Consider the following 12,474-nt stretch of genomic DNA (forward strand, 5'->3'; position numbering starts at 1 on the left):
AAAAAATTTTTTGAAGCCAAGTAAAATTCTTAGAAATTAAATGGATCCCAAAAAGGTAGAGGTTATCCTAGAATGGCCTACATCTGGGAATAAAAACAAGAACAAAGCTTTGTGCGTTTTGCAAACATCTACTGCAAATTCCTATGGAACTTCTCCAGGGTCACCCAACTCCTTACACACCTCACCAAGAAGAATCTCAAATGGTTTTGGTCTCCAGAAACACAGCAGGATCTCCCAAAACAATATCATATACATCCCACATTTCATGTGTCTCTCTTGAAACTGGTTGTTGAGAATCCCTTTCCTGCCAGAACACCACCCGCTCCAAGTCCAATCATGAAAGGTGAATATGAAGTACAAAGCACCCTTGATTCCTGTAGACATAGGTGTACCCTCAAATACTTTATTAAATTGAAAGTGGTATGAACCCGAAGAAGATTTCTGGGAACCCGCTGACCATGAACATGCCCCTCGTCTCATCAGGTTTATTCTGCCTCATCCCATCGCCCTACTTCTGGATGCCTCCAGTGGTGGCATTCTACTGGAGGATACTGTCATGTCCCCGCCTTCGTGCTCACACGTTGCTTCCCCCTCTGCAAGACGTCAGGTTGGTTCAGTCGCGCCTAACCCCCAAGGTATTTTCTTCTGACTCTCTGAAAGGGGCATGTTGTCGATGTGAGTATTATGTAGGAGTGGGTGCACTTCCTTCTTACTATAAATAAGGCTGCTTTCCTAGTCCTCCATGCTCAGTGATCCTTGCTCATGCAAGCTCTCCCTTTTGCTCATGCTTTCATACATATTGTCTTACTGGTATTTGACATTTGGCCAGTTCACCTTTTCTGAATCTGTGCTACCTAAACTGACTACTTGTTACCTTTACTATGACCTTGTCTTACCCTTGACACTGCCTCGATTTCCACTCAGACTTCTATCGCATACTGGGCTCTGTCTACTAAATCCCAAACAGGGCAAACTTCCTCAGTGACACAAACACAATGGCTTCATTGCCAGCGTGCTGGTTTCTGAACGGAGTGACTTTACGCCATTCCGTTCTTATGCCCCATAATCGGCACTAGCAGTGCTGGCTAGGGGATTTCAATAGCATCCCCAGCGCATGCTCTGTAGCTGCCACAGGTTGTGAGCAGAACGACCTTCTGTTGGAGTACACTTCTGGTCTCCTTGACTCTCAATCCCTTTGTATTCAGTCTCTGTCAAAGAATTGAGAGACAAATGGAAGAAAAAATTTTTAATAAGTTTTTCTCCCAATCTAAACACTTGCTAGCAAAACTGCTGGAACAAAATATAGATGGAATTTAATTGTATTTTTAAAGAGTTAAAGTGGTTTTGGGAACTACAGGTGCCCTTTAAGGCTTCCATTATCCCCTTAATTTATAAAATGAGAGGCAAGCTTGGCATTAAATGTGGTAACCCCTCTCCGAAAACAAACAAACATATATAATATACACAACAAAACAAAAACGGCAGCACTCATAGGCCTCAGTGCCAACATTTCTCTGTTGCTTTATTGTATATGTATTCACAAAAAGTGCAAATATTTAGGTCAATATTTCAGACTTTTTCAAAAACTAACATGTTCATCTAACCTTCTGCATGTTTTGTGAATTAAAGGAACTGTATTGTATTAGGAATACAAATCTGAATACCTAATGCTATAGTGCCCCTGGCCTGCTTAATATTCAACAAACAGAATATGTTTAATACCAAGACTCAGGAGTGCTGCTTTTTGTTTTCTTGTGTTTGGACCTAGAGTGTAGAGCACCTAGGTAAAGAACTGTATAGTAGTGGATGTATATATATATATATATATATATATATATATATAAATATAAATATACACACCCACTACTATACAGTTCTTTACCTAGGTGCTCTGCACACTAGGTCCAAACACATGAAAACAAAAACAGCAGCACTCATGAGTCTCGCTTATATATATATTGCATGACAGAGAAATTCCCGTGTAAGTGCCATGCATTGTCCCCACCAGTATCCCCATCCTCACCAAAAAGACAAAATATATTTGTCACTGAGCTATTCAGATAAATTTGATAAACAGGGGTTCTATGTGTCTTCCTCATTTACGGTTATCATTTGTGAGCAGACAACTTGAAGGTGATTCTAGCCCCTGATCCAATTAACTTTAATGACACAACTACCCTTGTACTAACCCACTCATCACTTTATTTTAGAGATATTATCAATGACATTATTATTATTATAATAGAGAGGCGTGACAATGTGTACAGTCACTGTATTTATCCCCTATCCTCCTTATACCACCAAACTTAAACTTACACCCAAATATCTAAGGATTAAACTTACATTCTATTACAATTTCAAATACTGTCTTCTTCTGCTGCTCAAAAATTAGACATGGCGGGGGGCCAGGGGGGTAGTGCAGGGGCGGAGCGAACAGCAAAAACAGAGCAGACGTGTTGCCTCTAGCTTTGTGCTTCATGAAAGGAAAACACCAGTGATGGAGTAGTAATTGGGCACAAAACCAGTTGCAATATCCCTCACACAACATAGAGAGGCATCAAGGGTCGGAAAAACAAGAAAACAAAGGCCTCCATGGGACAAAATGCGTTAATTTTCTTTATCTCCTGCACTGTTACTAGCTTGCTAGAGCCCACAACAGCCACAAGTGTGTGCTGAACGTTCAATTAGTTCAATGAAATTAACAGAGCAGGAGGTAATAACATCTAAAATAAACAAATTGTGCACGAAGATCTCAAAGTGAAACCATTTTTCCCATGGAGGCTGTGTGAGCAACAGTCAGGGGAGGTGTGACTAGGACTGCATTTACATAAACATTAGTGAAATAACTCCTAAATGAGTTGAGCAAAGCCACTGAAGCGGAATGTTTCCCCGGTGCTATGATTATAGCACAGAGGAAACAGAACTGTTGAACTGGGGCACAGTCGGGTGCCATGGTCCTTTAAGACCGCGATCGGGCCCCTGTAACGTTGGCCGGCTGGGAGGAAGTGACAGCCTGTCACTTCCTCCCAGCCTTATGCAGAGAGAGTATGCAGCTGCAGCATGAGAGGAGAGGAGTACAAAGAGCTCCGGACCCCTCACTCACCTATGTGTGTGTGTATATTTCAGTGTGCTTCTGTGTGTATGTGTGTGTCAGTGTGCGCACACATATCTGTTTGCAAGAGTGTGTGTGTGTGTGTGTGTGTGTGCCCCCACATCTATGTGTCAGTGTGTGTTTTTTTTATGTCAGTGTGTGCATGTATCAATGTTTGTGAGTGTCAGGGTGTGTGTGTGTGTGTATATTGGTGTATGAATGTGTTAAGGTGTGTATTTGTCTGTGTCTATATGAATTTGTGTGTATGTGTCTGTTTATTTATATGTGTCTGTGTGTAAATGTGCATGTATATCTGTGTAAGTATGTATGTGGTAGTGTATGTGCATACATCCAAGCAGTCAAACACCAGCACAACATATAAACACTGCAATCGAACACAAAAATTAAATACAAAAACACCCCTGCATTCAAACTCCAAAACGTTATACAAAACATACATCTTCACTCAAATACTTCACACAAATGTACATCCGCATTTAAAAGTGAACATTACATTCAAACACACCCCTGTATTAAAAGACTAGAACTGTATACAAGCACCCCTTCCAACATTAACACTATACATTACACTATAGCGCTAGTAAATGCTGCAGCTCTGTACAAATAATTTACCCTACAAAATCTATTCCAGCTAGACGCTACATTTATTAAAACTCAAGAATCTTTGCTTTTTTTCTGATCCATGTAAAGTAGCATGCTCAATTTACACGTAAGTTACTCAATGAACAAAATCTAATTTTTCTTGCAAAAATTATATTAAAGAAACACTCCAGGCACACTATAGTTTGTTGTAGTGGTTATAATGCCAGGAGTGCCCATCTACTCCCCATTTTGACTTCTTACTTAGTGTCTGCCAGAGATGAGGCTCCATACATATTTACATAGTTACATAGTTACATAGCTGAAAAGAGACTTGCGTCCATCAAGTTCAGCCTTCCTCACATATGTTTTTTGCTGTTGATCCAAAAGAAGGCAAAAAAAAAACAGTTTGAAGCACTTCCAATTTTGCAACAAGCTAGGAAAAAAAATCCTTCTTGACCCCAGAATGGCAGTCAGATTTATCCTTGGATCAAGCAGTTATTACCCTACATTGAAAGATTATATCCTTGAATATTCAGTTTTTGCAAGTATGCATCTAATAGCTGTTTGAACATCTGTATGGACTCTGATAAAAACACTTCTTCAGGCAGAGAATTCCACATCCTCATTGTTCTTACAGTAAAAAAACCTTTCCTTTGCCTTAGACGAAATCTTCTTTCTTCTAGTCTAAACGCATGACCTTGTGTCCTATGTAAAGTCCGGTTTGTGAATAGATTTCCACACAATGGTTTGTATTGGCCTCGAATATATGTGTATAATGTTATCATATCCCCTCTCAGGCGACGTTTTTCTAAACTAAATAGGTTTAAATTTGTTAACCTTTCTTCATAGCTGATATGTTCCATTCCTTTTATTAATTTTGTAGCCCGCCTCTGCACTTTTTCTAGTGCCATAATATCCTTCTTTAGAACAGGTGCCCAAAATTGCACAGCACATTCAATGTGTGGTCTTACCAGTGATTTATAAAGAGGCAAAATGATATTCTCGTCCCGAGAATGAATGCCCTTTTTCATGCATGACAATACCCTACTGGCCTTGGCCACTGCTGATTGACATTGCACATTGTTGCATAGTTTGTTGTCTATAACAATTCCCAAGTCCTTTTCGTGTGTTGTTATCTCTAATTCGCTTCCATTAAGGGTATATGTTGCTTGTGTATTGTTTACGCCGAAGTGCATAACTTTGCATTTTTCAACATTAAATTTCATCTGCCATTTGAGTGCCCAGTCCTCCAGTCTATCTAAATCCCTCTGCAGCAAAGTAATATCTTGCTCACATTGTATTATTTTACAAAGTTTTGTGTCATCTGCAAATACTGAAACATGACTTTCAATGCGGTCTTCAAGATCATTTATAAACATGTTAAATAGAAGGGGTCCCAGAACAGACCCCTGAGGGACACCACTTGCCACCTCTGTCCAGCTTGAAAATTTACCATTAACGACAACTCTTTGTACTCTGTTTTTAAGCCAATGTTCTACCCAAGAACAAGCATTTTCATCTAGACCGATTTCCTTGAGTCTACACCATGCTCCTAAGCTAAGCCCCACAGTACAAGTCCCAGCTCATTGAAAAGAGGCAGGGGTTTATGTGATACACTCAACATTACCATAGTCTATGGGAGAAAAAGGATAAGCTGAGCCATTTGTATTAAAATGTGGAACTTAAAATGTATATGTTCAAAAGTAGATTAGTCAACTCTAGCCTGGACTACTCCTTTATGAAATGATCACCAAAGAAAATTATTGAACCAATGGTTGGTCCGGGTTCTGTGTTTTTTCTAAGACAAAATTCTTAAATTAATATTTACTGAAAGCCATAATACCACTCTGCTAAACCATAGGTTCTGATCAACACACTAATTACATCAAAGAATTTCTCCTGACAAGAACATAAAGACCTGTTCAAGCCTTACTTGGGGTAAATCACACATTTCATTAAAAACTGTAAAATCTTGGAAGAAACTTCATCAACTAGTAACCTGGGACTGCCCTGCTGTTCTCTAATTTGATATTTATCGGTTTTCTACAAAGGCTATCTAAGGACATCCCTTTCTATAACTATTTCACCAAGAGTAATTAATATCCACATCGGGGATCTTCCACAATTTCATCCCTCAACCAATACTGTAGGTATTTTACACCATCCTGAGAATGTTGAAGAATAAACAAGGGTACAGTTATGTCCTGAAAGATCTGGACACTGACACAAGTTTTGTTATTTTGGTTGTTTACCAAAATAAATTGAAGTTACAGTTAAATGATGAACATGGGCTTAAAGTGCAGTCGCTCAGCTTTAATTTGAGGATATTCACATCAAAATTGGAGGAAGGGTTTAGGAACTACACCTCTTTAGTATTCAGCCCCCCTTTTTCAAAGGACCAAAAGTAATTGGACAATTGACTCAAAAGTGGTTTCATGGACAGGTGTGGGCTATTCCTTAATCAACGTAGCAGGTTTAAGGTCTGGAGTTGATTCCAGGTGTGGAATTTGTATTTGCAACCAATTGTTGTGAACCTCCAACAAGCAGGCAAAGGAGCTCTCAATGCAAGTGAAACTGGGCATCCTCAGGCTGCAAAAAAAAAATTTCACCAGATAGCAGGAACATTAGGAAGAGCCAAATCAACAGTTTGGTACATTCTGAGAAAGAAAGAAAAAAACGCTCTGGTGAGCTCTGCAACACAAAAAGCAACAGTGGTAGATGTTCGTAAGATCCATTCCGTAGTAAATAAAAACCCCTTCACAACATCCAGTGAAGTGAGGAACACTCTCCAGGAGGTGGCATATCATTATCAAAGTCCACCATAGAGAGAAGACTTTACAAGAGCAAACACGGAGGTTTCATCACAAGGTGAAGACCATTCATAGGCCTCAAGAATAGAAAAGCCAGATTACACTTTGCCAAAACCATGTAAAAAAAGCCAGGCTAGTTGTGGAACAGCATTCTTTGACAGATGAAATTTAAAATTAACTTGAATCAAAATGATGGGAAGAAAAAAGTCTGGAGAAGTCATGACACGGCTCATGATCCAAAGCATACCATAACATCTGTAAAACACAGTGGAAACATTGCTTCCAATGGCACAGAGCCACTAATGCTTATTGATGATGATGTGACAGAAGCAGCTGGGTAAATTCTGAAGTGTATAGGGATATATTGTCTGCTCAGATTCAGCCAAATTCAGCAAAGTTTTTTTTAAGGCAATAAAGTGGAATATTCTTCAATGGCCGATTCAAAAACCTGATCTCAAGCCGATCGAGCATGCATATATCACTTGCTGAAGACAAAACTTAAGGCAGAAAGACCCATGTACAAATAATAACTGAAGACAGCTGCAGTAAAGGCCTGGCACAGCATCACAAAAGAGGAAACCCAGCGTTTGGTGATGTCCATTCATTCCAGACTTCAAGCAGTTATTGCCTGCAAAGGATTCTCCACAAAGTATTAAAAATGAATGTATTATTGTGTTAATTTGTCCAATTAAATTTGAGCCCCTGAAATAAGGAGACTGTATGGTTGAATTTCCTAAACGTTTCATACAATGTTTTTTTCAATCCCTTCAATTAAAGTTGAAAGTCTGCACTTCAATTGCATTATGATGGTTTCATTTCAAATCCATTGTGTTGGCGAACAGAGCCAAATTATGAAAATTGTGTCAGTGTCCAGGTATTTCCAGATCTAACTATATGTGTCAAAAACATCAAACAAGAAAAATTGCTGATTTCCATTTTTATCCATTTGAATATTTTGGCCTCAAAATAAAATTCACCATAAATGTCAGTAAGTGTACTTGCCAGGGTCATACTCGTCATCAGATTCTTATTCTTTTTATAAGAAACTAATTTCCATTTTGCACTGTCTTACACTACTTGTTTTGTCTCCTTTTCCATCTATAAAGGGAAAAGACTGAATTAAGAACGGCATCACAAATAGCAGCTTCTGTCCAGGAGTGTGACTCCATAGATGGGATATTCCTAGAGCCTGGCGCCTAGGACATGTAGTTCCCAGCACTGAACAGTAATTTTTTTTGTGTTTAGACCTGCTGGGCTGGGGCAGGGCACGTCTTCTGCACTTCTAGCACATACAGACCACAGGAATCACTTCCTCGAAGTCCAAGTGATCACTAATAAATCAGAGAGCAGTTACCAGTACTCCCAGTCAACACTTTTACTCACTGAGTGCCAGGCCTGTAATTTGTAGGCCTCAATCTAAAACTATTTTGTGTGTCAGGGCAAGTTGATAAAAACAGATGTTTTGCGCTCTCTTGGATCGTTAGTACTCCCAGAGACCCTTAACGGGCGCATAGATAGCCTTGCTCCTCTTTCCTTACCCACCTTGTCTCCATCTTGTGTGACACGGATAGTTGCGTTGTGTAACTAAAGTAATGTGCATAGTCCATACACATTACTTTAGGTGTAAGGTGGATTTTAAAAATTACACAACGCAATTAACAGTGTCACACACAACACGGAGACAAGGTGGGAGGCAAAGGAGGATTGAGGCTATTGAGGCACCCTTTACCGGTATAAAGGCATGACACCTTTTAATAGGCATTAACATAATGCCTATTAATAGCGTTTTTTCCCGTTTGAAGATACTGGTGGTATCTCCAAATAGGAAATCAACCTATTAATAGGCATTATGTAATTCACCAAAAAGGATTACATGAGGACAGGATGGCTCTAATTAGCAAGAAAAATACTGTAGAAAAATACTGTAAAATGTTACGTGGCAACATTTATTTGCCCTGTCATGTTGAAAAACTCCCTGCATGTAACATGTATACCCTACCTAAACACTTCTGATAAAGTGAGATGTAATGCTCAAACTTCATTTATAGTACAGTCTGTTTCATTTAGAATGTCCTATCTGTTGCTCTCCTGCTCTGTTAATAGCTTGCTAGACCTTACTATTTCAGTGAAATTCCAACGCAGTCAGTCTATATTCATGAAATACTAATTTTCCATAAGGTTCACAGCACCACTTTAACGTGGGACTGCACGCCCCATAACTACTACATTAAACTATAGATATTATGGTGCTTAGACTGCCCATTTTATGGATCCATAACTATGTAAAAGCATTATTTTCACGTATACAGACATTACCATTGTTTATCCTCTCTCTCAGTATGTGCACGCATATCTATATGATTAGGGGAATATTCTCTTGACTACAATTAAAGTATGAGAGATCAATAATCGCAAGGGCTGCCATATGCTAACTAAAGTGTTATTAGATTATGCCATCCTTGCCAGTGCCCTTATATCCTCTCCAGAAGCGTTTTTAAAGGCAAAAGAAGTGAAGTTTGTGCTGCTTTCACTACACATTACTTTGCTTTCTTGTGTCTCAATACACGACTTTCAGTGGGAGGGACTACATAATTCATGCTTCTGGATAAGAATCCCCTTGTCCAGGAAAAACATGGATTACTTGCCAAGAAATACTGAAACAATTGGGGGGCTTCAAATATTGCAACATTTGTAGTAGTTTCAGGTAATTTGCCTGTGTCCTTATTGTTTTATCCTGTCTCTTCCCTATTCTACACACTTACACCTAATAATAAACGACTGCAAATCCTCTGCACAAACATGCAAGCAAACACTGCTGTACAAACAGTGGAAGGCTGTGACTCCTATCACACACAAACCTCTCCTAGAACACATGACAGATAGGGCTGGCAACCTCATGGATGCACTACATCCAAACCCCTACAAAGTCGGTCACAGAGATCAGATTTTTATGCAACTGAGAGGAGAGAGAGAGAGACAGATAGAGAGAGAGAAAAAATGTCGACAGAGAAGGCAGAGACAGGATGATAATAATCAAGAGATCTTGGTTGCAAGCAGGATCGGTCTTGCATCCCCGTGCAAAATAAATATAAAATGGGTTCGAGTAGACAGACAACCCATAGGGACACCCAGGGAGTGAGACACAGAGAGAGTCCATCTTGCTGTTAGAAAAGGGGAGGGAGGTCTAACGAAGTGCAAAGCTCACCCGGCAAACTCTGCAAAACACCTTCATGTGCAATCAGGAAGCAGTGGGGTCTTCATCAGCCAACCCACCTCACTTAACCAGGGCTCGGCCAGCGAACAGCAAGCACATTGCACACAGCCACACTAAGAGAAAGTGGCGAGAGATTAACATAGAGCTGCCTCCCGTGGGCCCCCGGATCAAGTGGCTCATGTACATCCCCCCCACCTAGGTAGCAGAGCAGGAGCCCCATTTGCCCAGATATCCACAATATTGTGTGTACACGTTATCTGAATCTCAGGATAATACATGTTGTGTGTCTATGTGTATCCTCACACCGGGTGCCTGAACTAGACGTGTCATTAGCAGGACATGCAATGGTTTCAAAGCCCCAGGCCAGTGACCAGAATGAGATCTGCCACTATACAGCTATGTGGATCAACACACACACATAGTGGCTGGAGCCTTTCCCTGGACGCCCATCTCTCTCACTTTCCAACGTTCCATTTAATATTAACACAAACTTTTCAGCAATGATTCTCTGACACAAAGCGACAGATCGAAGTTTACCCCATTTACCCAGCTCCCCCCACCTCCCCTTTCACCACACAAGTGCCAGTGACGATGCTCTTTGTAAAGAGAATTATAATAATTCCTATTTGCCTCTGATTTATTCTGACATTTTTTTTATTTTTTCCACTTCCTGCGTGAGACTGATCATGCCATGGTAGTGATGGTTAACCTTAGCACCCCAGATGTTAGTGAGTGAACTACATGGGATCTGTTTGAACCTCCATTAAAATGATAACGCCTTCAATAATAATCATAATAATAATCACAATAATACATAAATGGTTAAGAAATTTAGATTTCTTATAGTTACATGGTTATAAATGTAAATTCAGCATCTAAATCTTTGTCATTCAAGTTTTTTTCTTTTTTCCTCGTGCACCTAGCATTGCAAGAAAAAAAAAAAGAGAGAGAGGGAGGCAAGAAGAGGGAGGAGAATAGCCAGTCTGGTTCCTCTAATTTTCTAGGCGATCTGATCGCAGCTTTCAGTTCTGTGGATTGATACGACACACTAGCAGTGGGGCCGCACAGTGCCAGGGGGCATTGCCTCCAAGTTTTCTGTCATCACGACCATGTCATGTCAGGACTTACCCCACAAAGATGACTTTAAACGGCGAGGCCTTCCCACCCCTAGCTCCCACTCTGTCAGTGCTTCTGTGTCAGTCCATCTTTCCTGTAACTTACTGACACAATGTAACTCAATCATAACATCACCCCCCCCCCCTTCCCTTGACAGCACCCCAAGGCTTCCCTACACACCCACCCCAGCCATCAAAGCCTGCAGATCCCATCTTTCCCTGTCACCATCTTTCTACTTTTGCCCAAGCTCTAAGAGGGAGGTTCTTCTGTCACACAATAAATGTACACACAATAACAAAACAAACAAAAAAAAACAGCAAGTAATATATTTAAAAAAGCCACATTCCCTGTTAGTGTACCCAGTATGTAGGGTACCCTCCACTTGTATCATTCCTGAAAAACAAAGTTTAAGGGTGTGGATGCATATTTTGCATGCCTCCATCTCCTGCCAGCTTGCTGACACCCCTTCTTTGCAGGGCACCTTCCTCCCTCTCTCCCCCACACCGGGTGCTGTTGGAGGCAGCCTGGCACCACTGGCCTGGCTCAATGTCTGCCCTGTGCACTCACCTCCCGGCCTAGAGACCCAGGGAGGAGGAAGAAGCAGGAGCCAGGCGGACTCACAACACGCAGCACATCTCCAGCTGAAGTTTGCACCGGCCCCTAAAAGTGACTGAGAATTGTCACCGGGACAGGCAGCAGCTGCTCCCACCCCTTCCCCGGCATGGACCCTGCATGCTGCTCGCGGCCCCCCCACCCACACCGCTCATTTTAAGTGAATAAAAAGTGTTTTAAAGAAGGGCAGCTCAATGCAAGAAAAGCAAGTGGCATTCAGTGTGTTCACTTACCTCTGGCTGCACTCATGCACTCTCTCTCTCTGTATAATATAGGTTTGATTAGAACCCCCTGTCTGTCAGTGTGCACCCCCTCCCCCTGCCAAGTAAGAGCAGCCTGGAGAGATATAGAGACAGGGGAGTCAGCTCTGTGCCTGGGAGCCGCTCTGTACACTGCTCCACATAGTGTACATGCACCCACAAACTGCACACATTCATTTATAAGGCAGCCTGCGATTGGCTGCCAGGGTGACAGACAGCACGGACAGCCATACACATTGCCTGTTACACCAAACCCTGTCTCCCTTTCTCACCCATACAGATATATATATATATATGTATCAGTAGATGTGCAACATACTGTATTTTACTCTGGAGAGCATTTTGCCATGTTTGCTTTATATATATTTTTTTATGTTTTTAATAAAAAAGAAACGATTATGGTACAGGTGAAGTGATAACATGTACACACAAACACAGTGCAATGACTTTGAAATGAAATAAACTGGTGATTACTGGTTAAACTGTGAGGCGGATGGGCACATCATGCACTGCTGTTGGAAGTCCAATGGATCCCGGAGTTGGCTCTTGTTTGATGTCAGCTTTCCCCGGCTCCCAGTGGTAGAGCAGAGCGCTGTGTGGTGATGGTTGCACTGTGCACAGCCCAGCAGCCACAGGATGAGCTGGTGTTACGGCTGCTCCTTCATGTTGTGACACTATCAGTCATGGAACACTGGCAGTATTCGAAATACGTAGGAACACACGCAGACATTCTACAAAGTACAATCTCTGCCTGGTCTTCTAACAGGA

General features: G+C 41.2%; 1 protein-coding gene across 1 annotated transcript in view; it reads right to left on the reverse strand.

Moving 5' to 3' along the window:
- BBX (BBX high mobility group box domain containing) overlaps positions 1–11,857 on the reverse strand; it is a 185,484-nt gene extending 173,627 nt beyond the window's left edge. The window contains exon 1 of the mRNA XM_063457468.1: positions 11,680–11,857. The gene's annotated coding sequence lies outside the window, so the exon portion shown is untranslated. The remainder of the gene's footprint in view (positions 1–11,679) is intronic.
- Between the last annotated feature and the right edge of the window lie 617 nt (positions 11,858–12,474).

The sequence above is a fragment of the Pelobates fuscus genome, chromosome 1, assembly GCF_036172605.1.
Source record: "Pelobates fuscus isolate aPelFus1 chromosome 1, aPelFus1.pri, whole genome shotgun sequence".
Lineage (NCBI taxonomy): Eukaryota > Metazoa > Chordata > Amphibia > Anura > Pelobatidae > Pelobates > Pelobates fuscus.